The sequence below is a fragment of the Mya arenaria genome, chromosome 11 (assembly GCF_026914265.1).
Source record: "Mya arenaria isolate MELC-2E11 chromosome 11, ASM2691426v1".
In the NCBI taxonomy this organism is placed as follows: Eukaryota; Metazoa; Mollusca; class Bivalvia; order Myida; family Myidae; genus Mya; species Mya arenaria.
This window is the reverse complement of record NC_069132.1, coordinates 67,623,598-67,651,399: the sequence shown is the minus strand read 5'-3', so window position 1 is coordinate 67,651,399 and position 27,802 is coordinate 67,623,598. Positions and strand designations below refer to the sequence as shown.

Sequence of the window (27,802 nt, the reverse complement as noted above, 5' to 3'; positions counted from 1 at the left end):
TGCATATATGTATCAATGTTGCATCTGTATCAATGTTGCATATGTATCAATGCTGCATCTGTATCAATGTTGCATATGTATCAATGTTGCATATATGTATCAATGTTGCATCTGTATCAATGTTGCATATGTATCAATGCTGCATCTGTATCAATGTTGCATATGTATCAATGTTGCATATGTATCAATGTTGCATATGTATCAATGTTGCATATATGTATCAATGTTGCATCTGTATCAATGTTGCATATGTATCAATGTTGCATCTGTATCAATGTTGCATCTGTATCAATGTTGCATATGTATCAATGCTGCATCTGTATCAATGTTGCATATGTATCAATGTTGCATATATGTATCAATGCTGCATCTGTATCAATGCTGCATCTGTATCAATGTTGAATCTGTATCAATGTTGCATCTGTATTAATGTTGCATCTGCACAAATGTTGCATCTGTATCAATGTTGAATATGTATCAATGTTGCATCTGCATCAACATTGCATCTGTATCAATGTTGCGTCTGTATCAATGTTACAGATGAACTAATATTGATGACAATGCTATGTTGCAAGTGAGTCAATATTTGATCTTTAACATTGTTGCATTTGATGCCAGTTAGCTAAAGATTTGTTCAATGTTGTGATAATTAACATTGCAGTCAATGCCATGTTGAAAGTATTTTCATGTTGCATCAATCACATATACATTTTCCGAAACTTACAACCTGGTACTTTCCACATACCCCCCCCCCCCACCTCCCATGACGCCATTTTATTCCTATTTTGTTCCATACCACTTATATTCTATGCGCATTTTTTGTTCTTACCTGAGCATTTCTCAATTCTATTTTCCAGGTAAATCGTAAAGCAGATGAATTGTAAAGTGTTCATTAAACTTGGAGGAGGCCGCCTGACGTTGGTTCTTCAGATCACGATCTGAAATATAGGAGTGTGTGAATTGAATTTAAATGTGTGTTGTCATTTTCTCTCAGTACTTCGTTGGAATCTATAGTGATATTTTTTAAAAATTAATTTGAGAAATTGTGTGTTTTACATATTATTTACAATGGTGTGCGTTAACTGCAGCTGACTGGAATTGTGCTGGCATAACTGTCGCAAAGAGTCGGAAAATATACAGGATATTGATATTTGCCGAGTGATTTTTGACTCAAAAGTGGAATACCGATGAAAGGTGAGTTACACGCAATAAGACATGCTTAATATTTCCAATTTCTAGTTCATGAAATACTATGAAACTATAATAATACAATAATCTACAGTAGCTCAGTAATCAAAATCAAGATGTACATACTTAATATTTTTCATGTTTTGTTCATGAAATACTATAAAACTTTAAGTCATACTTAATATTTTCCATTTTTTGTTCATGAAATACTATAAGACTTTAAGCCATGTAACTTAAAATTTTCCATTTTTCGTTCATGGGATACCATAAAACTTTAACCATACATAAAATTTTCCATTTTTTGTTCATGAAATACTATAAAACTGTAAGCCATGCTTGATATTTTCCTTTTTTTGTTCATGGAATACTATAAAAATATAAGCCATACTTGATATTTTTCATTTTTTGTTCAGGAAATACTATAAAAATTACACCATACTTCATATTTTCCCAATTTTTGTACATGGAATACTACGAAAATGGTAAAAAAATAAAGCTAAACTTAGATTCCAAGAAGATTTATATGGCGTCCACAAAAATATGCCACAGCAATTGAGGCAAACTTTATATTTCACTTACGATGAGTTCACTGCTTATATTCACTATTTCCTGAGTCTGGAGTTAAAGACTTAAGACTCAAAACTTGAGTCTGGAGTTAAAGACTTAAGACTAAAAACTTGAAAATTTGATTTTCTTGCAAGAATCAGCCAACCTTTGGTGATGAAAATGGCTGAATATGTAATTTATGAACAGTTTAAAATTCTTTGCAAAAATAAGGTTCATGAATATTGCTAATCATGTTAAAAGAAGGGGTTTTGCAAATATTTATAATTTATTCACAAATCTTTCATAAAAACAAGAATGATATCATTTTTTTGTTATATTCAAAAATTTGTATTTCCGGTTCTGTGTTTCAAATTTAGACTTAAGATGTTAATGAATATTAACCATCAGTGCAGAACACATCTACCTCTAGAGTGAAACCATATCAAATTCCAATAAGAAGTGGGAAAATTACGGTTGCTTCTGTTTCTTTTTCTAACGCTTCATTTTGATTGAAGCTGACAAGTCTTAATCGGCCTAATGAACCAATTTATTCAAGTAAGTGAAATAACATTCATGTACCAATGCATATTAACATTTTAGAGCCATGCCATTAATACATTATAATGATTAACATATCCTCCTTTTTACTCGGACAACTATAAGTTATTATCTAAATAGCATGAGAAAATCAACAAATTATGTTGTTTTGTTAGCTGAAAACAGTGACAACATTTTGGATACTTGGGGTGGGGGGCTGGATGTTGAATCTTGTGGTTGAAATCTTGACCACACATTCTGCTGGGATTGAATGATAGGCCACTAAAAATGTTCTTTAGCTCCTTTACCTAAGCCAATTAAACTTGATTACATTCTGTTGGAGTTGAAACCTAGGCTTGCAATTTTGTTCACTTGTGTTGGAGTTCCAGCTTTGCAATACAGCTATCTTGGTACCTGAAAAAATCAATGTCTAAATTAATTAAGCATGAACTATGAAAGGGTGACTGTAATCAACCAGCATAGAACACCTCTTTTATCAACCAGCATAAAACACCTCTCTTATCAACCAAGCACAAGACACCGCTCAACCAGCATAAACACTACTTTTATCAACCAACATAAAACACCACTCTTATGAATAACATAAAACACTCCTCTAATCACCCAAGCATAAAACACCTCTCTTATCAACCAAGCATAAAACACCACTCAACCATCATAAAACACCACTGTTATTAACCAGCATAACATACCTCTTATATCAACCAGTAAAAAACACCACTCAACCAGCATAAAACAGCACTCCTACCAACCAGCATAACATACCTCTTATATGAACCAGCATAAAACACCCCTCTTATCAATCAACATAAAACACCAGTAGTACCAACAAGCATAAAACACCAGTAGTACCAACCAGCATAAAACTCAACTCTTACCAACAGATATTAAACACCACTCATCTTACCAGCATAAAACACCACTCTTATCAACCAGCATAAAACACCACTCTTATCAACCAGCATAAAACGCCACTCTTATCAACCGGCATAAAACACCACTCTTATCAACCAGCATAAAACGCCACTCTTATCAACCGGCATAAAACACCACTCTTATCAACCAGCATAAAACACCACTCTTATCAACCAGCATAAAACACCACTCTTATCAACCAGCATAAAACACCACTCTTATCAATCAAGCATAAAACACCACTCTTATCAACCAGCATAAAACACCACTCTTATCAATCAAGCATAAAACACCACTCTTATCAACCAGCATAAAACGCCAATCTTATCAACCCAATAAAATAAAGCACTGTAAACTCAATAATTTTCAGCCTAAATGGGCCGTCAAGTATTGGAATTCTTCAGATTCGTTTTTTGCAAAGTCTTCAACTTCTCAAGTTATGACATCAACATTAATGAATGTTGACTGTGTTAGCAAGATACCAGTTAGCCAATGATAAATGTCATAACCAATATCCATCAATGTTGTAACCAGACTGACAAGGATTCCCCAATTTATATGGAAGGGGGGGGGGGGGGTACGTAAATATATATCACCTGCTATATCTGTGAAACAGTAAAAAACATTATACTATATCCAACGTTTCATAATCGAGCTAATAAAACATAGGTGAATTACACACATGTTAAACCGACATTGCACTTGGAATATATAATGCCAGAAATGTTTCTCTTAGAAGATTCTGGTGAAAAGATAAATGACAGAACATTAAATGTGAATAGATAAATCTGGGTATTGATAAACACAAGATTTAATAGTCTCTTTATGTTTTGATGTAACTGGAAAATTGAAAGTACCCAATGCACTGCGCCACTTATTATTCACATTACCAGGTTGCGCAAAACTGAATATGCCATTACGTGTTCTTCTCTCTAATTAATTGCAAGCTTTACTGGGCTTAATCATTACAGAAAAAAGTGGAAAAACAGTAAACAGTATGATATAGTTCAGGAAAACAGTAAATAACTTCATATATTTCAGAAAAAAAAGTGGAGAAACAGTAAATAACATCTTATACTACATATTCTTTCTACAAATGTCACAAGGTAATCTATCAACGCTGAGTAAATTGCTTCCGAAACATAATTTTTGCACCAAGGTACCCGGCCTCTGTAGCTGGAACACCAATGTCGAGATTACTGGGTACGATTGGATCGATTTAATTGTATTACAGCATCCTCACACTTGCCTACCCAAGATTTCGTACACCTTTTGTCTTATGGATATTAATCTGATAAAACAGACGTTAAAATAGTTGAAAAATGATATTTGTTTTGAAGCAGAAGCAGACATAGTAACATGGTGCCAAAATCTAGTACATATTCCCCAGGATCTTGTGCATAAATAATAACTTTCTTCAAACAGGGTTATGTACTTTGACGCAACCGAATTTGTACAACAAAAGTACACAAGTACTGATCAAATTTGGAAGTCTTTCAATATCACAACTGATAAGCCATGTACCATAGCTTTTACTGATAAGCCATTTTTTCTACATAGAATTCAACATTTTGTATTCAACATTTTGTTTACTGTTCTACAATCCTTCCTACAAATTCCAGGGAGAAACATAGAATTCCTTCAATAAACAAACACGATGACAGATCTGTTCTTTTATGCTGATGACTGGTTGAAAAGAAAACCTAGTTTCGACTGTTATTTTGAGGGTGAAAGTGGTCTAGTAGGTGTCCCACTCTCACCCAAGAGGTTGTGGATTCGATCCCCACCACAGGGTACTTTCTCATGGCCTCTCAAAATGGTTACAAGTACTGGTTTCTACCGCGGAAACGAACTAGGGAGGGATTCTATAAGCTATAGCTTTCATCGCAAGCAAGCTGAAATAAATTAGTATAAACTAACCGCTATTTAACCGCATGCATTTTCGTCATCAGGGCTAGGTGTATTTGTTTCCTACAACAGTACAATTTTTATTCGGTTGTCAGACAACAGTCTATGTAGTTATATGTTGATGGTATCATTCCAAAAGAATAAAGCACAGATTTTGTTTAAAATATAATAGATCTTTAAGACTTTTTCATATGAGAACAGAAAATAACATTGGCAGACGTCCCAACAAACAATTGCTTAGAGCTGCCTAAGTATCTCTGAACCTTTTTCTTTACCTCCAATCATACAATAGGAACTTGGAACTTATCTTTAAACTCAGAGATTGCGAATCTTGATAGTCTGTAACTGTTGAAGATAAATCTTGTACTGTGAACAATTATGAAAACTACCAAATACATGAGCACCATGATCACCTTAGGCATGACAGATTGTTCAGCTGAACTTGGAGCATAATTGAACAATTGTTGAAGCCAGAGTTATGGGCCTTGCTGTACATGTACATCATATTGTCTCTGGGAACATGTGTACCAAGTTTCATTTCAAGATAATGAATGATTTTTTAGTTATTGCCAAGGTTATGGTAGTAGGTTACAGACTTTGTAGAGTAGCTTAAATAACCAAGGCTTTGTACAACCTTAAATATTAAAGAAAAATGTTTGGCAAAATTTTGTTAGCAGTTTCTGAAAGTAGTAATTCAGGATTCATTCAGAAAAAAAAATGAAGGAGTATCTACACAATGGAAGAGGGGGTGTAAGGGGGTGGTGTGTTGGGAGTGGGGGATCGGGGGTGGGAAGGTGATGGTGCACCCTCATTACAAATACTAATATGAGTAGTGTTCAGAAGAGACAAAAATGTTTTGGAATAATGCCAGTTGGTACTAAGCGCCATTAAAATATCAGAGGTTTCCATACTTTGTGGCCACAAATTGAATTTAAAAGTCTATACCACGAATGATTCATTTCATTGCAAACTATCAAAATTGAAGACACAAGTCTGTGCCGTTCTCACGTGCTTGAGGTTATCCGCAGACAGACAAATGGCCATCTCCCTTGTTTGCAACCAGAGATGCTGGAAATCTTCACACAAATCTGAAAAAGCAAAAAAATGCAACATAGACTGGATTCTGCATTGAATCATTGTTTTACATCAGAGATTTACAAATTTTCCAAACATATTTTTTGTCTCCTCTTACAAAGGCTTGTGAAAAATCTGGTATCAAGAAGCTTATGTAATCGATATATCATTACAAGAGGGGCATATGTTTCTGGAAGACCCTTTTTCTTTTATAATAATTTACTAATGATTATTACCTATGCAAAGCATGTTTATCATTGATAAACAAAGCTGCTTTCATCCTCATGTCTATTTTAAAAATTCAGAAAACAACAATAACAATATGATGTAGCCAGGCTCGATTCTACCCAAAAGATAAAAACACACACACACAACTACTTTGTTATCAAGTGATAGATTGCGTCAGAGCAGAAAAGCAAAAAAAATAGAAATCCCCTGAGAAATATCCAATGTTCTGCATCCTCATATTGTAAAAAAGTGTGTGTTTTTTACCAAGACCAGAGCATGTCAAAGATACGCATTGTTATAACACAACATGACACACAATTGCTTTTGTTTCATTCTTTGTGAAATTATCTGAGATAAAACTACATGAATAATCATTGCTCAAGCTAGGCCTAAAAAAGCAGGGTGGGGCACTCTGCTGCCCTTTTCCAGCACCCTGCTGATTTTTTTATTTCACCCTTCTATGACCTTTTGTTTAACAGGGTAAATGGTAACGATTAGCATTCTTGTCAGTTTCTGGAATCTTCATTTAAACTTTAAACTTGATTTTAAATCAAGAAAGCTTTAAAACGTTACATTTCTTTTTAGTCTAAATGACTGTATTTTATCTGAAACTTTGGACTCCTTGGTTTGAACTCCTAACATTTGTGAGTAGGTAGTTCAGCAAACTCCTAACATTTGTGAGTAGGTAGTTCAGCAGACTCAGCTAACATTTGTAGTAAGTAGGTTGTCCAGCGGACTGTTAATATTTGTAGTAAGTAGGTTGTCCAGCGGACTGTTAATATTTGTTGTAAGTAGGTAGTCCAGCGGACTGCTAACATTTGTAGTAAGTATGTAGTTCTGCAGACTGCTAACATTTGAGTAAGTAGGTAGTCCGGCTGACTCCTAAAATTTGAAAGTAGGTAGTTCAGTGGACTCCTAACATTTGAAAGTAGGTAGTTCGGTGGACTCCTAACATTTGAAAGTAGGTAGTTCAGTGGACTCCTAACATTTGAAAGTAGGTAGTTCGGTGGACTCCTAACATTTGAAAGTAGGTAGTTCGGTGGACTCCTAACATTTGAAAGAAGGTAGTTCAGTGGACTCCTAACATTTGAAAGTAGGTAGTTCAGTGGACTCCTAACATTTGAAAGAAGGTAGTTCAGTGGACTCCTAACATTTGAAAGAAGGTAGTTCAGTGGACTCCTAACATTTGGAAGTAGGAAGTTCAGTGGACTCCTAACATTTGGAAGTAGGTAGTTCAGTGGACTCCTAACATTTGAAAGAAGGTAGTTCAGTGGACTCCTAACATTTGAAAGAAGGTAGTTCAGTGGACTCCTAAAATTTGAAAGAAGGTAGTTCAGTGGACTCCTAAAATTTGAAAGTAGGTAGTTCAGTGGACTCCTAACATTTGAAAGTAGGTAGTCCAGCGGACTCCTAACATTTGTAAGTAGGTAGTCCAGCAGACTCCTAACGGAGTCCAGTGGACTCCTAACATTTGTAAGTAGGTAGTCCAGTGGACTCCTAACATTTGTAAGTAGGTAGTTCAGTGGACTCCTAACATTTGTAAGTAGGTAGTCCAGTGGACTCCTAACATTTGAAAGAAGGTAGTTCAGTGGACTCCTAAAATTTGAAAGTAGGTAGTTCAGTGGACTCCTAACATTTGAAAGTAGGTAGTCCAGCGGACTCCTAACATTTGTAAGTAGGTAGTCCAGCGGACTCCTAACATTTGTAAGTAGGTAGTCCAGCAGACTCCTAACGGAGTCCAGTGGACTCCTAACATTTGTAAGTAGGTAGTCCAGTGGACTCCTAACATTTGTAAGTAGGTAGTCCCTTGGACAGTACTTTTCAAACACTTCCTGGCTAAGTTGGGTTAAAGCATCTCTCAAGAGTGTATTGTGTTGGATTTACATGTGCCAATTTCAGACTTAAATATGATAACAGATGAAAAATAGGATCCTTAAAAAAAAGTAAACTTTGCCTTGAAATTACAATTTTCACTGAGCTACTTTGTAACTTCCTTGAAGAATCATCAGGCAAGCAGGTAAAGAGATTAATGATTTTGGAAGCTGCGGCGCGTGCACATTCTTGGCAACGGTTCTAAAAACAATGCACTTGACAGTGCACATAATGCTAACATACTCATGAAAGCTGCAAGGTGCGGAGAGTAATTTGACGAACGACTTCAATTGTTTATTTTGGCAACTATTCGTTGATGCTCAACTTGGAATCTCATGACAAAAACTTCTGTCAAACCCGTTTGTGTTTTTTTTCTACTTGTAACAACTGCATTTTCATGTCTTGCTTTGTATCCAAAATTCTTATGTTGTGTATTGCGCAATAAGCACACACGTTTTCTACACAAATAAACTAATTTGCGCTACCTTGCATACCATCAGATAGTTAAAATCTAGATTAATATAACTTGTCACCGTGTTTCACCAGACGTGAAGTGTCATCTGTCGTCAGGATTCTTCCTCAGAAAATCCCCCTCAGTAACAAATGTCAAAGTCCCTTAGCACATCTTCGTCTTCCTGGTAACACAACTTGGCCAAAACTGGGACAGAAATATAGGAACAACCACCTGTAGAATACCAAGAAATTCTACATTAACATTTGTCTGGCATAAGACTTAGTATACTTGTTGTTTTCTTGCTGAAAAAGTGTTACGCAAAAAAGATATAGGAAATCGTAACAGTTTCAAATAAAATATGTAAACTTGGAATGGTCCATAATTAAAAATGTAGCTTTAGGTCACGATTGACCTACATATAAGCATGGGCAAGTAAAACAAAGCTGGTTTTCATTCGACCATTCATACTGATTAATAAAGGGATTATATTTCATCAACATATAATAGCAGTTGGTTGTATAATCAAATGGATTACTTTGACGACCTTACACCAACAACCTCCGACAAGTGACCGGGTGGAGCTCAGATCCCATTTGCATCTTGTTAATTCTATGGCAGAACCATCCCTTGAAAAAAAAAAATACCGTATAGCAGTCATCAAAATTAGACTTAAACACAAGCACGAATTCCAACACTAGTGTATAGCATCAATATTCTAACAAGCCCGTCTATAGACAATCCAGAATTTGAGCAAGCTCGGAAAGCATTTACCAGTGCAGACTGCAGGGCTTGCGGATTTGTTCTAATTTCGACCACTGGTATAGTCAAAATTTCTATTGTATGGTCAAGAGCTTTTTTAGTGTTCTACATCTTGTTTAAAACAAAACAAAAAACATTATCAGTTCCATATTTATGGACAATATACATGTATTTAAGTCATAATGCATTATTTACCAATCAGATCAGGGGTACGGTAGTATTCAATATCATTCTTATCCTTAAACTTCAGTCTATTGGCCAGTTATTTTTACCGTCCAATCAAAACACTGGGATTCTAATCTTAATATTATATGAAATCTAAGGTGATTATTGAATATAGGACTAGGGGAAGTGTTCAATATAATTTTTATCCTAATTCTTAGAAATGCCTGAGTGAATTCATTCAGTCTATTGGCCAGTTATTTTTACAGTCCAATCAAAACACTCAGATTCTACTGTTAAACTAAATTTAGATCTAACCGAATTTCGTTATTGAATAGGACCCCATATTTACATTGCTTTGACAATAAACAGAAATGTGTGTACATCTATAAAGAATCTGTAACATTGCAAGGTGATTCCTAGTAATCAAAACATTACTAAGTAGAACAATAAATGCACGGCAAAAGATGCCAAGAATACACCCAGTGGCAACAGGTATGTTTAGCTACACCCAACGTCAGAATGTGACTCACATATAAACAACAACAAAAACACATTAAATAACATAAGGCGACAATAAACAATTGATAGATTTTCATCCCTGCCTGCCCTCGTTTTTCCGTTGCCTCTTAAATTTTATTGACGCAAATAAAAATGTTGAACTAGGGTCTGTATTTGTGTATTGGTCAAGTAACAGTGTTTTTTGGTACAGTGTTGATGTATACCATTCACATGTAATAAAGAAGAATTGTTACAATCATGTTTGTACTTCATCAAAAAACACATGTATATGGTTCGTTATGCATTATGCAACAGTGAAACAGTCATCTTATGAAAAATAAAAATATAAAAAAGTCACCCACGCCCCTATTTAAAAAAAAAATGGGATGAAAATCTAGCAATTAATTTATATTGGCCTAATAGCTGACATTGTAACTGGTGTGTGTTTTCTATCAAGCACTTTATACTCATCACCTATGCAACTGTGCTATAGCAGAAAGTGCCACCTGCATCGATCTGTCCATTCTGATTCAGATTGTTGCTAAGTTAACAAGGGCTCTCACATAGTCAAGACAGGGGTCGAAGCTAGCATCAACCTGAAAGCCCTTTATTGGTGAAATGATTTTCAGCTTGCTCAGATTCAGGATTTTATATAGCAGAGTTTGCTGATGTTGTCTTTTGTTCCAATCACTAGTGTAAGAATTCAGGCCTGGACATTTCGATGGGTTCGAAAGCCATCCAAAAATGTAGAGCATTCTACATCATGGTTAAAATATAGTCAGACTGTCGACATAAACTACGCACCATGTGTGACGTTATTCCTGGAACGATTGCACAGATGTAGTCAATAATAAGATACAACAAAAAATACAAAATTTGACTACATTACCCTACTTAAAAATGAATTGAACAGACAAAATCTATCATTAATTAGTATCTGTGCTATAGATCTTGATCGATTAAACGACGACACATTTTGTTAAAGTTAAAAGAAGCCATCCCTAGTAATATGTTTGTCACTAGAGGGGACATAACTCATTTTGAAGCCAGAGTTATGGGCCTTGCTGCAAATGTATATTTTTTCTCTAGCAACATGTGTACCAAGTTTCATTTAAATATCTTGAGATATAGCAAAAGTTAATGTTTAGTTCATGCCGCTGACAACAACGACACCAATGTTATCAAAATGCCCCAACTTATTTTCTCATCAGAAAACAGATGAACATTTTGTATACACTGTATTTTATATTTCATGACTTGCAAACTACCTTGTTTATAACGACAGAATGTCTGAATCGGAGACATATATGAAACAACTAATGCTATTATATGTCTCAATCAGAGTAGCGCAGTGAAACTGAATTGAACGCATTTTAACACGCTTATCATATAATTACGTATTAACATTCTCACTGAAAATTAAACCCATGTTTACCATCATTGCCTGTAAAGTTTGGCTGCTATCATAAGTAATAATTTCTAAATTATCTATTTACAAAGAGTTAGCTAGCCAAACACAAGTTGTAACAACTTCTCTTTAATTATTATGTTTAATTATCATTTCAAATAAAGCCATGAATGACATGTATACAAATTCAAACTATTACTACCCTTGTTAAATACATTCGAAACACAATTATCAAACAAATATATTAAGTTTATGTTTACTTCAAGCAAATTTGGATTGAGTGGAGCAGCACAATCATCTTGACTTTTGCCATTGTAAGAAAATGTCACAATTCTAAATAATAGATAACGTTCTAAGTAAACAAAAAGACAATGGCCATTATGTTTAAGAAATTGAAATCTTAATGGCTGCTGTACCAATTCAGTATCTTTTTTTTTCATTTTCATTTTTCGGACCCACCAACAAGATTTTTTGGGATATATCTGGGGGAGTGGGGTGAGGGGGTGGTGAGGGGGGGGGGGGGGTGGGGGGGGGGGGGGTGAGCATTAGATATCCAACCTATAAACATGATGATCTCTGTTCTTCACTTCAATGCTGAAAATCTGTCTTCAACCGTTTTCATTCTATTGTCAGTATCTGCTATTAAAAATGCTTTTTGTACATTTTCCATCCATTTTAAGTTGTATGGAACTGGACATTGATTTGTAAAAATGAATGAACAGAATAAAATCTTTCAGTTCAAACTTAGTTTTATTGTAAAGCAAACTGTCGAATATGAACATTGTTATTATAAAGTTATCTTTATAGTGCCACCTCCAGCAGACAATGGTTTTTAAAAGTCTGAGTTGATAAGCCAAAAACAAAAATGCTGGCAATAGTCGTACCAAATGGTGAATATTTCTAATGTGCATAGGTGGTGATATAAGCATGGCCTGTCCTTAAGCACAATATTTTCATTGGTTAATTATCTGACAGAATGCCATTATAATTAATCTTTTCAATTTTTTTATGACATTTCATTTTTATGCTTAATTTTGGCCAACAATTCCAACCAAAAAAATCTGAGATCTTTCTACCAACGAGATATACCATTCAATGGTTTCAACTGTAATGGTTTTTTTTCGAATTTGTGAAAAAATGATGAACTGCGATATTTCAGAAAATAGCAATACTACTGTTAATCACATGAATGGAATGTTATCACAAAAGGACAAATTTAAAATCAATCTTAACTACAAATAAGTATCACGGCCACTTCACATAAACACATACACACGCCATTGTTTTAATAAAATTAAATGATAAACCTAAGATAACTGACAGATTATTTAATTCAATAAACGCAAGATCAATACATTATGATCGTTGCATTGTGTTGTTTACAAAATACACAAAAACGTGTCGCCCCACCGGCTATATTACAGAAAATCAGATATTGGGGAAGAACAATTAATGAACTTTAATCTTCTAATTGCAATTAAACATATGAGACTTGGATTAATCTGCCGGTTAGATCTCGGAACAAACAATAAGACTTAAAACAAATCATGTGACCCCATACAGTATTTCATTCATGGTCGGAAAATGCATAATTACTGATTTCCAAAAATCATTTGTGACTTGGATTAATAGATGAGTTTCTAAAAAAGGTAGGAAATTTATGGAATAGAAGTTTGTATGTTTGTATACAGGGCTTTTTCACATTCTTTTGCAAAAGCTAGTGTTCGAAAATCAGACTCCATTTGCTATCGATAATCAAATCAAATCAGACCAAGCCTTTGATTTACTATCAGATAATAATAAAAAGTTGATAGTATAATTTGGGAATATATTCTTTAAACATAGATTAAATCAATTATTACATAAATTACAAACGATATGAAAAATGGTTTCACAAAGACGGAGGCCCCGAATTTGCATGTAAGACCAGACCCACTTGACCATGGTGACACATTATTGCAAAGTTTTATGACGCTGCCATTGTGTAAGAGAGTGACCTCCCTTGTTAAATGAACTCAACGACGATTTACCGAAAATAAAATTAACATTTACTAGACTTTTACAGCATTAAAAAAAAAACTACAGAAGTTCCAGAAGTAACATTAGCGACATCGATTTCAGACAACCACTATCGATTGTCACAGCCATGACATTATCAGTGACAATTTATCGATTGTAATCGATAATCATTTCATCACTAGCAGCGACTACTAAAAATTTCACATTATTGAACATAGGGCGCATTTAATTAAGACATAAAAGAAAACACCTTGAAAACATCTTCAGTAGTTTAAACTATCTTTAAAAGTTATAGTTCTTAAACTGTAAAATATGCAAACAAAAGAACAAATAACAGCTACTTCAAAAACCCAAAATGCATGATAACTTTAAATACTCATCATGTCATGATTGAAAACTTCGAGATATTTTCTCACGGTCTTCAGCCTTAGACTATATTGGCTATTAAAGTAAATACAATCTCATAAATTTGATAGATGACATCATCTCTGAAAGGGAAGGTCATGTTTTGAATCTATAAGTACCCTGTTTTAAATCGTCAGTATATGCATTTTTTGTTTGCTTAGAGCTAATAAAATCAATCTTTTGAAGCGTATAAATAAATCATTTAATATATTATCATTTTTGATTTATTATTTTTACAAATTTACTGGGATTTTATAATAAAATCTTGCTCAGACTGCAACATCGAAATTGAATGTCACAAATGCATAAGCCGAAAGTAAACTTTGATGGATTAGACGTTGTATAATCTATTAGCACTGATGCCGATCTTAGACTACTAATAAAGATTAGGGCATAAGGCCAAAGTGTTACTGATAAGGTAGGGATTCTGACAATGATATGTGTTGGATGTTGCAAAATCTTCAAAAATAGAAACGGTCTTGGCATGGCATCCATTTTACCAGCTGGGTATCTGTTACAAGTATTGCTCAATGGATAAACATTGATCATATATTGGAGAAAAAAGCGTGAGAAAGTTCAAACTATCATCAATTGGATGACATAAATGCTATAATAATCCTTCTTGTAAGTTAACAAGAGAAAGCGTTTACCTTTTTGAGTATTTTATCTCAAGCCTTCTGTGAAGCTTCAAGTATATGCTTTAAGATTTGGAAAGGGGATCAGTTACAATTGGTAAGGACTTACACAAACACTTCATAGTATGGATATGTCTAATACTGAGGTTAAAAAACTTGTGAAAAAATTGAAGGTGACAATAACGAAATAGTGGATGTAAAATTAAATGATCTTCAATAACAGGATTCAAATTATTACATAATGTTTTACAAATATTGCGATATATTGGTACGCCTGAATCAGGAGTCGAACCCGGTTTATCTTTAGCCAGGAAAAAGGTAGTTTAACAGATCATAGGTAGATAATTTGTATTCTATCATAAATATAAAGAGCTTATACCTCAATAAATTATGATGCTCAATTATTTCTGTAATGAAAGTAGCATGTCACACACAAAAATGACTGATTTTGAAGGGGGGGGGAATGATAAACTGATTTGAAGATTAAAAGTAATTGATCAATAAATAAGTTAGATAACCAGAAAATTATGCTATTAGTAAACAGTAGGATTAGAACTCCACATAGCTAATCCTGTATGGAGCATATTTTGTCAATGCTAAATAAAACTAACATTTGTCTCAATAATGGGAAATGCTTAACACGTAAATAACCTGAATAAGTAATATCTGAACTCTCAGCTTCCGAAACACCCGCGTCTTTCAGTGCTGATATTTTTTTCCGTCGTAAAATATGCGATAATGTCTACATGCTGATTTCTACATCTACGAGATTTGAGATTTTTGTATTGTCAGATTCATTTGTTTAAATAATTTCCCTGTACGTCTATCAACGTGGCTAAGTCATGACGCCGTTTTGTCATCAAAAATATTTTCTCACGTCTGCACGTGGAGTTTTTATACGACACAAAGTTTAAATTTCGGGCCCAGCGTCGCCTCTTCACTAAACGGTCTGAAAAATGCCCAATATTTACTTTGGGGTCTTCATTTTACCAGTGACATGGGCCATGTTTATAATAATTAAGGCTGTTATCTAGTGTATCATTTTCTCTGGATCTGCTACTGTGTGTGTTTCTGCTCCTTTCGGGTGGCGTATGACAAACAGAGGCGGGATTCCACGACGATTAGCCCATCAGTGTGCTGTATTTGATTCTTATGATGCTATCAAGAAAATTCCAACTGGACATTCGATTGCCCAGCTCGATCAGACAGTGTGACCCGCCGAGGAGTAGACTATGAAACACCACAATCATTGGACAACCAGCCTTGTGCGGAAGTATTTTCAGAATTGAATGTTTACATTGATCCTTTGTGTGTTCGATAAATGAAGTGATGGGATTATCATATTCGTTTGAATATCTGGAGGATTATTATTATTTGTTTTTTCTTGTGTGTTTTTGTGGGTGATTTGGATTCTTAAAGCAGTATGTTGCTTTGATAGCTGTGGATTGAAACTGTGTGTTTTGTTCCAAATAGAAGATGTTTAAACCTTCATAAGACGAGGTTGGTCTGGATTATGTGGCTGAGAGAAGCAATTGGTTTAATTCTAATGGAAAAATGTACGCTCCAGATTCAATAGTTGTATATAAAAATTCCTAGTCTATACGTGTAATTCTTTGCATTTAGTCTACAAAAGATGCCATCAATATAAATTATTATGAACTTTAGTCCAATCTAAAATATTCATTATAGTCCTTTGCAAAGACTCGATGCACGTTCCTTTTCATAATTCATGGCAGACAAATGATAAAATAAGCCAACAATTATGACATAGTAATCCCATTAAACCCGGGGAGAAACCATGAACAATATCTGCTCTCTGATATACGAGTTGGAGTGTCGATCTTCATGATTCATTTTTATAAATTTCATACATGTTAAAAGGTCGTGGGACCGAAAGAATTTTCTCCTTAACTCACACTATAATATTAATTTTCTCAAATATAAAGCAATTATGCGTTTTAGATTACGATGTAAATTTTCACCCATTACATCGATGATTTTTAAATGAAAATTTAAATGACAGACCGAAAAGTGGCACGCATTCTTTAAAGATATGTCTCAATTTTTCAGACTGATGTGCAGCGACTGCCGTCTTCATGCCGAAATCTAGTCACCATCAGTCATCATCAGTCAGACTGGTGAGTAAAACCAATATTCATTGTCATTTAATTTGTATCTATTTTTTTTATTTTTATTTTTTTTTGGTGGGAGTGGGGGGGGGGGGGTACGTTCTTTTAAAGGGACTCATTCACAGATTTTATGTTGGCAATTATTTTTTAAACTTAATTTTGATTGTGTTGTTTTACTTCCTTTTATGAACAAACACCAAACAGTCAATGACAGACACTCTTTTGATACTTGTTTTGTAATTAATGCCTAAAAATCTTTTTTTAATAGGGTGACTAACGCTTTTAAGCAAAAAACATTTTGTTCACATCAGTTTCGCACGATTTTTCTTTCGATATCTGACCAATATAAAACGTGAACGAATCCCTTTAAAAAGTGATATTCTCCATGGTTTCAGTTGACTATCAGAATATTGGGTAACAGTTGTGTTTTCATGGAATTTACAATGAACTTCATGCACTAACGTTCAATAAATGCAAGGTAAACAACTTTCATTAGTTTCTGGTAATGCCTCATCGATGTTTTTCCATAGTTAAGTGGTAAAAAACGTAATAGTTCTTAGGCCGAAGCATGTTGAGAAGTTCGATAGTTCTCGTATGGAAGAGGATCTCGATTGAAAACCGTAATGATATTTCTTTGAACACATTTATAATGCGATTGTTTGTCCTAGTGCACTTTTAACAATTAACTGACAACCATGATTCAAACGCCTTTGTCGCGTATTACCGTCAGAGAAGAAAGATTCAAAGCCGGAAAAAAATAAACATTTAAAATCTATTCGATATTCGACAAGCCATTAAAAAGTAAAATTTGAGGATCATCTATTGCTAATTTATTCATATAAGCGATGATGTTTTAACTATCTGAAAAGTATAAAATTACTGATATCGTTCCCAATATAGGCATAGAAAGACTAGAACGTGGGAACGTTCAGAGTGTATAACAGTTCGCTCCCCGGGTATTTTAATATCAAGAGAGTGGCCTTGTATATCACTCTGATCATGCTGTACCTATCAAAGTAGATCAAAATCATTTCATGTTGAGTGCTCCTTTTTGAGCCCAGCAACCATCCAGTCGACGAACAGCTAAAGTGCCGTTTCATTAGCCAAATGTGTATCAATAGCTCAATAGCACTTGTTGTGATTGTATGTGTCACATAGTAATAGTAGAAGTTGTTGTTGTTGTTGTTGTGGTTGTTAGAATAGTTTCACAAAACCGTAATGTTCAAAATCTGGGGCAATGTGAAATAGCTCAGGTAAAATAAAATGACATCTTGGTCATAAAACAAAGCTTTTATTATAAAAAGTAATGATAAAAACGCATATATAGTTTTCGGTGCTGTCCCACTAACGATACTTCGAAGTACCCGTATATTTTAGCTTGTAGGTGTACATACAAAACTGTTAAAATTATCCGAGTGCGCGACCTGTATGGGGGTTTGGTATAAACATCGAGCATCATAGTACTTTATCAAGCAAAGTTTGGCCCAAACAAGAGATTTGGTGAGAGTTGGTCATATCAAGTAGGCGAAATTTGTACATCAAAAGACGAAATAGGAGTGTTTTAAAATACGTCGAGTGCCACAAGGATCATGTATATTGTCAGTTACATTAGCATTAAAACGTTTGTATATAATATCATGGTACAAATTTATCAGACAAAGGCGTATATTTATAAATTGCAAATTAATTCCAAGTTTCTAACTATTATCTTAAGAGGATTCTTCAGACTTCAGGCTTTTAAACACAAACTTCCGAAACTTCTACAACTGTACCGCAAAAAGGGTAATACGTTTTGATCATTTGAGACGAAACCTTATGATTTGAAATATCATTTTAAACTCTGTTTGTTAACACCGTGTGGAAAATTTATGGTACATGTCTTGTTTTCATATCAATTATCAGAAGACGGCGACACACCCGTGCCCCAATTCTAAAAGTATTAATAAGTACCCAATTTCCACCAAAATTACAAAGCACAACCATGAGTTGCGTCGGTTATTTCTTTCACTGGACGTGCGTCGCTACGTATCAATTTCATTCATACAACTGACAGCGGAAATCCGAAAATAAGATGTTTCATTCATACATTGATACGGAAGGTACACGGTGATTACCGTTCAAAAGCTCGGTTTATTTTCTTTTTTATACTTGATGATTTTGATTTAGGCCGTTTTGTCTAAATCATGTCAAAATACGCTACCCAATCCTTTTTGATCTTTCGAAAAAGCTAGTCAATCATTTATGATCTCTTCTCTTGTTTCTATGTCTCATCTCACGGTTTCTGCCCATACATACATTTTATATGTTTATGGAGGCTCATTCCGATGGACAATTTGTAAATAATCTCTGACTTGATGAATGAAACATGACTGATCTCTCAACAGAAGTGGAAATCTAATTTATTTTGTTGGAAAACAAATGGGTTCTGATAATAAACACATGGTCAGTGAGTCTAGACGCATGCATATTGAACGTCCAGCGTTAAATAGGCGATCTTTTTCTATCCATAAATTTTATGGTGATTGGAGTCTCCGAGTTTTGAAGCTAAAGAAGCATGATTTTTACGAGTTTTGGGGTGAAATAATATTTTTATAACTTGCAGTTTTTGCTTCAGCGCACCTGTTGGGGATTTTAATGACTAAATATACGAAATTAAAACTTCAAATAAGTATCAAAGTGCCAACATGTTCATTGATAAAATGGTAAAAATCACCGATAGAATCAATTCATCAGAGTTAATTGTCATGTAATTAACATTAAAGAATACTGACTTTGTCCAGAACGGACATTTAATAAGGTTTCCAATTTGAATACGCATCAACTAATTTATTTTAAAGTGTATCAGCATCACGTATTCTTGTATCATTGAAAACGAAAGCTCCTACAATTCAAAAGAGTGCAATGCGATTTCAGAACAAATCAGCTGGTGGGATGGGCATCTCTTAACCGTCATTTCCAGACAATTATGATTGTTGTATGGAGCTATATTCAAACTAAATACAAAATTTACAAAACCAAAACATATCCTGTTCGACAGAGGCAAAACTATGCAGCGGCAGCAGCAGTCAAGTGTATAAAACTTTGAAAAGTACACACAGGTTAACAAAATAATGGCTTAATTGCTAGTTTGCACATTTAACTTTTTTGATTGGTAAATAGTAATTATTGGATATATATTGACAAATCAATACATTTTTGGTTAACTTTAACAGAACCAAAGAGTTAACCAGTTTTATACAAGTTTGAATTCGGAATAAATGGTGTTTTACGCGTTTTTTTTAAATTATGGCCAAGATTAAACGTGTTTGTACAACGACGGCGACGCCGAAGCCGACGACACCAACGCGTTCAAAATATCCCGATTTTTGATCTTCCGGAAAAACAGACGAGTTTAAAATGTATTTCCAGTTGTTGAACCTACACGAGGTAACCTAACCTTCCATAAACAACAACAGCTACAATGTTGCCGGAAATTGCCTCTGAATTAGCTTCCCTTTGTGAGCGCAAGATTAGCTTTGCGGTAGCTAACCATTGTTAAAATGACTGACTGTCATGAAAGTAGATTGCCCGCAATTATGGCACGTTAATAGTATCGTTCAGGCTCGTTGGAAGATAATTGACCGAAGCATGTTTAAAATCGTCCAGTTGAAATATCATTCATTCAAACCCGTCACTATGTACCCAAGAGCAGACGTTGAACAAGCATGCCTGCTTTAGTTAACATTTCTTTCAAAGTCTGTAACATGTATACTCAAAATTGCCTAAACAAAATGCAACGGAGTTTTCATTGACCTTTGATGCTGTCAGAAGTCATGTTTATTGGTAGTAATTCCGTGATAAACACTGGCATGAGATAGGGCGTCTGGTGTGCGGCAAATTTTTGGTTGCCACAATTTCAAGATTTTCTAACAGAAACAGAGCAAAGTGCTCTTCCGTGTCGGAACATGGCATGTATATTTGGAATATTTAAGAACGCTCCCGGCTATAACCGTGCCATTTTGGCAGCGCTCTTTGTGGTAAATGTCAAACATTTGGACAGGTATGCGATAAAAATGACGTTACAAGTCACTACGTACGAAGAAGATAGTCTATATGCATCCAGAGCTTTGTATTATTCTGCTACTACTGATAAGTAATTACACTGTAATACGGTGCGCAAACTAGCGTCGCCACCGTGGGCAACCGTACGAGTACCATTGTCTTGCAACGGGATGCCGGTTATAGTAAAAATATTATCACTTGTGTTACGTTTTAATTTATGCATATTAATCTGTCATGGGTCTATCATTTCATGTTCGTGGATTTGATAGTATTACGCTTTATGCTTTTATGAACTAATGATATCAAAAGATCATCTGCACATTTGATATGATAATCGAAATGAGCATTGGCACTTAATCGCTGAGGAATAAATTGGCCGTAGACTCATGTCAATGATAACAGGATAAATTTAAACATTATTTCCCATGGGTATCTGGTGTCATTTAAGTTTTGAAACTTGTGCACAGGGGGCAGATTAGGCCGTTAAGTAAATATACTGTAAGAAGTGACACTGGTTTTTGCAAATTAGCCCATTTTGTTCGTGCGTTTACTTTAACGGAGCGGTGTGAGTAAATACTCGAATTAGTTGAAGTGAAACTTCACCTTGGTGGCTATTACAGGAAGCCATCTTTGAACATGTTGAATTTTATGGCGATAATGTGTAAATTGTTTAGATAATGTTTCAAATAACAACCTTGCCTATTTACAAAAACTCTTTGAAGCATTGATTATGAAATGAAATGGATTGAATAAAAGTATCAAAGAGATAATATATTTTTGTTAAGGCAACCGGACACTTATCAATAAATAATCTCAATCGTTAGTTTCGCCAATGTTTATAATATGTTGACCTAAATTACAAGGATATATCACTTTCCAGTACAAATTAAGGTTGCAACCGAAGCGTTAAATGTCACAACATCTCATGGTCAATAAATATTCACTGCCGAATCAGGGCAAGCAAGTTGACAACCCTTTGCTCTGGAAACAGATACCATGTTATTATCCTGTGCATGGTCATGTCATTTCTCGTCAATAGTGTCCATACCCGGTCTAATGACTTGCCCCGTTAACATAAACTGCTATTGTTCGTTGCGATAGCCGCGTTAGGAGAGCACGGGGTCTATAATCACGACAGCGTCATTGCTACTGGGCGCTAGTTGGCACCTTACCATCTGATGCTCAGATTAGCACATCTCTGCCTTAACCATACCAAATTCTGATCAATTTAAATCGGTTCTCGGCCCACTGTTCATTACTGTTTGCTATGCATCAGGCTGCAATGCTCAATCAACGCTTCCTTAGATTACTTGTCTGTTGTCACGTTATTGCTACAGAAGTAAATTGTTCAGTGCCACCTCATGTTGACACGTTCCCTTTGTTGACCCGCGTAAACATACTCCAGGCAATGACTTCACTTGCTGTCCCCCAATTTCCCTAGGCTGTCGTTGTCACTTCGGAATTGCTTCCTAAGTTTATGAATATGGCACAGATATGATCACGTAGGTTGTACATGGATGACCATATTGGTAAGTTATTTGTAAAGTTGGCGTTCAGTCTAGTTGCTTCTACTATGAAGCATTTAATTTCACCTGCTGGGTGGACGCACAGAAAGGAGCGTTCTTATAGGTATCCTGACCTTAATTAACTTAGGGAAGGCTGACGTGTGTCGTTTAAAGCGAAGGGGTCAAATTAATTGCTCTTGAGTAAGTCTTTGAATTATATTGAAGTCCACCGTAAAGTTATTCAAGATGCTAATATACCGTTAAGCCGCCTAAAGAAGCTGCTGTGGTCCCCGTGGTAACGTAAGTGTCGGCACCTGGTGGCCACACGTCGCCGAGCGGAGGGGTATCGGGCAATAAATGTAACAATGGCAAAAATTGCATAGGGAATGTAAATCGCAACATACCAACAACGGGAAATTCAGTGAATGAAGCTTATGGCAAAACGTACAACGTAACAGTGGCACCAATCACATAGAACCACTTATGGTTAACAACGTCAACAACATGGCCGGTAACATATGATAGCCAACCTGTCCATGTAGCATCAACAATGGTTGCAGGTACATTTGTTACATCTTTTGCTGTGATCAAAACCATTGTTTCATTTAATGGCACTACCACATAAGCCGTCTTCGTTTCGGTTACTTGGGGTTACTTACGGGTTTATTTCCTGTTAGTGATATGCTGGCTTTTTGATACCGAAAATCGTCCCAATTGCCTTTGTGCTTGTTTTTCTTATTACAATCATTTTGAATTATTTCTCCTTGGATTTGTCTGAACTGTTTGTAAATTGCTCGTAAACTTGAGAGCCTTTCAGAGTCGCCAATCATAGTGAAATATCTCGCCTCGAGAGTCCATTTTAATAACTTTATCATCACGTTTCATCCAAATGTCTTACTTATTAAATCAAAGGCTCAAAGGGCCATTTTATTTGCCGTTCAGATATATTAAATACATTAGTGCGATAAAACCTAATTACCAAGTCAATAAATGATGGATACGTCTACTGACCATCGTCCAAAGATACTAACTTTGACCGCGGGGAACTGAATATCCAATGTCTATTTCACCCACGAAGAGCGACGAAGAAATACAAATACTATCTTTTGCTAATAAATAATAATCCTTTTATAAAGCCATCCCAGTGTCTAGCTAATGTGTATAAATTATCATAAATTGAGATGAGCTATGATTTGAACATGCATCTTTATCAGACAAAAATTGATATTTTATTGTAAATTTCTGCAGTTTATCTATACCATCTGCACCGAAGTTATCATAAATTTAGATGAACCATGATTTGAACCTGTATATTCATCAAACAAAAGAATGATATTCTATTATTAATGGCTTCAATTTTTCAATATTTTTTTTGCATTAAAAATGTGTACAATGTTTAAAAATGATGACCAACAGGATAAGCATTTAAGGAATTTTCAACGAGTCCATTTCTTGTGTATTTTGCATGCCTTATCTCGGACACACTTAGCGCCCCCTGAAAAAGTCCCTGGGGGCCACCAGCACGCGTGCACCGTGCACGAGACGATTCCCGCCGCCCGCCGGTGACTAGGATTACGAATGTCAGTCATCGCGACATCCATAGCTTTTGTCACAGCGTTTAAGCGCCGGATGGTACAAAAATTATCACAAAAAGGCTGAAGTTTAAATAGACCTTAAAAGACATTCATTTATAGAGAGAATCCCCCACTCGGTCCGGAAAAGGATACCAATAAGGGATAAAGCAGGCGTACCGTTGCCCACTGGATGGCGACGGGAAATATGACGAATGACTGTACCGTTAAAAAACATAATTAAAAGTCGTGTTATATGAAGAGCGAACCAAATCCTTTATACTTTTCCATATAAAAGTTTCCATACGACGTTACAAGAACGCCTACAAATCATCACCTCTATAGATGTATTTTACAGTAGTCGCCTTTCATTCTCGACTAATATCAGCTTACTCCACTTCTTTAGAAGTCTGCAGCTCTAAATCAAGAACCAAACTACCGTACCTAACCGCCAGATATTAAACGACGCTTATTTATGTTCGGAGCAATTATTGACGCCGTAAATATCCATGTTTTATGGACCTTGCTCCGATGCTACTTGACCTGCATGCGCCGGGTGGTCACAGATCAGGGACTGATAACCCTCGGCTTGATTAATGTTTACAATTTTGGAATGAACTGTTTCTCCTTTATAAACTCATATGTTGTACTCGACAAGAACTCATTTCTTATGTTTACCTTTGTCAATATCTCTAGTTCCACTTTTTGGAGATATAATCGAGGTTAGTCTTCGACTGGTATGGGTTTAGGACAAGGGTCTTCACCTCCCTCCAAACCTTCCGGGATTTGGCAGGCTTAAATATTACTGGCACTAGCAAAAAAACAACAACATTATACTCTAAATCTTCATACGTGAAAATGATTATTGCAAGGGTGGGTCAGTGCATTGGCACTAGAGGGGCTCAACTTAAAACGTGGGCCTCTTTCCATTAACAGAAAACTTTATTATGACTTTAATTGAGATTAAAGAGATTTTGGAGTTCACCCCCGGGACAATTTTGGATATTTTAAGTGTGAAATGGTGCAAACTGGTGTAGATTATTCGTATTTTACCCATGATATTGACATGTAATGTTTACTTGGACATGTGTGTGTGTGTTTACCTGTAATAGTAAAGGTGCATGTATATTCCTTGTTTTGCATTGTGAACTAGAGACTAGCAAAAATGCTCCAGTAACCTAAATAACGGAAATCCTACAAATTACCAGTAACAACAATACAGGTTTTGCAATAAGCAACGTTCATTCTTTGGATGAGGTTCAATATTCACAGGGGAAACACAGAAACAAAATAAACGATGTTATGATGACCAAATGGTTTGTGTTCCGCACTTGGCTATATCCTCTAGGGTTCCATAGATCAAGGTTGTGTATAAACTGTGTCATAAATGGGGCGTCTTTCAGTGCTTTAGTACTTCTTGAGACGATACTCATGTAATGTGCTACAACTTGTGATTATCCGGAACAAAGCTCGTGTAACCTTTGACAACAAGGCCAGCTCAGGCTGCAAAAAAGTAATAATTGCTCTTTATTGTAGTTATTTTGTAGATTGAACAACTTTCAGCTGTGTTTTCTTCATGATTTTGTTCAGTCAGCCATTCATTTTCATTGGTCTTTGTTTATTCTAATTATCGTATACGTTAGAATCTCGTCTGCCTTTGAGCTACAAAATTTGATGGCGTTCGTCTTCGTTTCTGTAAATGAGGTCTCGAGTTTATCGTTTTGACAGGAGACACAAGCCCTTTCCAGTTAATGTCAACAACTTCGTTTTTTCCAGATGTTTTAATTTCCACATGTGGCTTTTCCCCACCCGCCTGTCGCCACCTAGTAAGTTAAAGCGCATGCGCATTACAAGGTCGCGTGCCGAGCTCACGCGCCAGTCTTTTTGTTGATGGTGAAAGTTTCTTGATGCACTTACAAACAACCAGACAAAGTGCACAACAGCACTATTTCTTTTTGTGGCTTTTACTATGATCATACAAAAGCATAAAATAATGCGAGAATAAACGGTGATCAAACATGAAATGCTGAAAAATCAAGGACCAGAGGATCTGTTCTCTACTGGGTACCCTTTGTTGTGCTAGTATATAAGGCAAGATAAATGTAGAACAAAAAAGAACACAAGAGATAAATAGATCATTATACTGTTGTGCACAGTTGGGAATGAGTAAATTTGTCAACATGTGGAAAATCTTTGCTCCGAGGGTAAAAAGACGTAAGCGATTATATGTAAAACATTAATGGCAATGACTGGAAAGTTTCTAAACTGTTGTAAGATCGAGGTGCCTCTGCGGAGCCATGAAGAGATAGTGCACCTGGCTGCGTGCTGGGATGTGCTCCGGGTTTTTGTAACATCTGTACAACATACGGCAGTCCCGCTAGCTCAGAACCGTGAGAAACAAGCTCTCTGGCTGGAGCAGCAACGCGGGCAAAGGTTACCGTGTGAGGACACGGGCGATGGGTGGCCGAACATGGGGTCAACCAATATATTCTGTCCTACCAAACGACCAGCACCCTTTATTTTCGATAGAGTGTTACACCATAACCATCAAAACATTTCAAAGTTACTAAGTATACATTTGAATATTACTTAGAACGAGACTCGAATGGTCTAGACAGTTAGTTGTGGCTTACTAGCAATTTTCGAGGGCAAATTTACGGAGAGACGTACACATAACAGCTCTTCTCAGGGTGTTAAAACTGATAGATTCTTCTTGTATTGTAGGCAGGTATGAAAGTCTGCAATAACCTGCTTTATGCCAAATTATATTCAGCTTTTTTAAGTGCCACTAATTAAAAAGGCATGAAATTCAACATTTTAAATTGTTAAGATTCGAATAGCAGGTTCGCGCTAATGTATGATGGAGTTGTTTGAAGTTAAAAGATACCGCCATGAATTAATTATGACGGATAAATTTAGCAGAGAACAACTTAAAAATAAAAGATGTACGCTTTCTAAATTAAAACGTGCTTTTACCTTTGAAAAGGGGCCCGTGAGATATTAGTTTCCGGTTTTATACTCTGCTTAATTTAAATTCAATTTGCCGGAGCTTTGTAAGATTTTAAGCATAAGGGAAGTTCGTGCTCTGTCCGGAAGCTCTGTAATATAAGACGAAAACGCTTATTCTAAAACTAAATGAAGGTCAGGATTAATGTAGGTATGGCGCTAATAAAATAAACAGTTGGTCAAAAGCGTTATAAGGTTTCCCGTTAAAAAAGGTTCATAGATGCTGTCAACATTAGCTGCGCAACAAGAGCAGTGTATTAGTTGAAAACGATAGTCGATGAAATAAGCACCGACCCTACATTTAATGTTATGTAATGTCACATGTCACATTAACCATTCATGTTTGGTAAATGTACTCTAATAACCCTTTAACCAGCTGAGTGGTCGACATTATATTGTATCTACTGGCCCAGCCTCTGTTTAAATATACCGATTCACCTGATTAAAATCAATAACGGCCGGCAATAAATGTACTGCAACTTTGATACGTATCGCCATCCCATATGACAAAATATAAGTTTGACCACTAAATACACTTGATGACAAAATTAAAAATCCTTACAAATTTACTTCGCGGGTGTTTCTCTTCAAGAAATAAAACCCCAACAAACAATACATATCACACACGACTAGTCTTGAGTGGGCTAAGTTACGTTTAGGAAAAACATTACTGCATGTTGTGAATAAAATTACACTTCATTTTGAGAGCCAGCATCATTACCTTCTGGCTAAATTACAAACTGTACATTTTTATGGTTCCATTTGCATGAAATATTGTCATAAAGCTCACTGCAAACTTGGTTCGTAAGTTTGCATAATTGCAATTTGTAGTAATTGGCACGAGCTGAATGTTCTCAGACCTTTGCGTATTTTACATACCGTTTTTTTTCTCTGATTGAAAAATGGGGAATAAAACTC

At 35.6% G+C, this 27,802-nt stretch overlaps 1 protein-coding gene and 1 long non-coding RNA gene across 5 annotated transcripts in view; one reads left to right on the top strand and one right to left on the bottom strand.

The window, feature by feature from the left end:
• The first annotated feature begins 1,016 nt into the window (after nucleotides 1-1,016).
• LOC128208797 (delta-like protein 1) overlaps nucleotides 1,017-27,802 on the top strand; it is a 57,961-nt gene continuing 31,175 nt past the window's right edge. For 2 of the 4 annotated variants that reach the window (XR_008256890.1, XM_052912397.1), the window contains exons 1-2: nucleotides 1,017-1,194; nucleotides 16,703-16,770. The gene's annotated coding sequence lies outside the window, so the exon portion shown is untranslated. Of the gene's footprint in view, nucleotides 1,195-13,165; nucleotides 13,223-14,369; nucleotides 14,730-16,702; nucleotides 16,771-27,802 lie in introns of those variants that run through there. The other 2 variants (XM_052912398.1, XM_052912399.1) reach the window with 2 other exon arrangements.
• LOC128208798 (uncharacterized) lies at nucleotides 6,127-15,326 on the bottom strand. Its single transcript, XR_008256891.1, has 4 exons — nucleotides 15,284-15,326; nucleotides 9,279-9,369; nucleotides 8,823-8,974; nucleotides 6,127-6,203 (listed from the first exon to the last, which is right to left on the bottom strand). It is a non-coding gene; the product is annotated as an uncharacterized LOC128208798 (long non-coding RNA).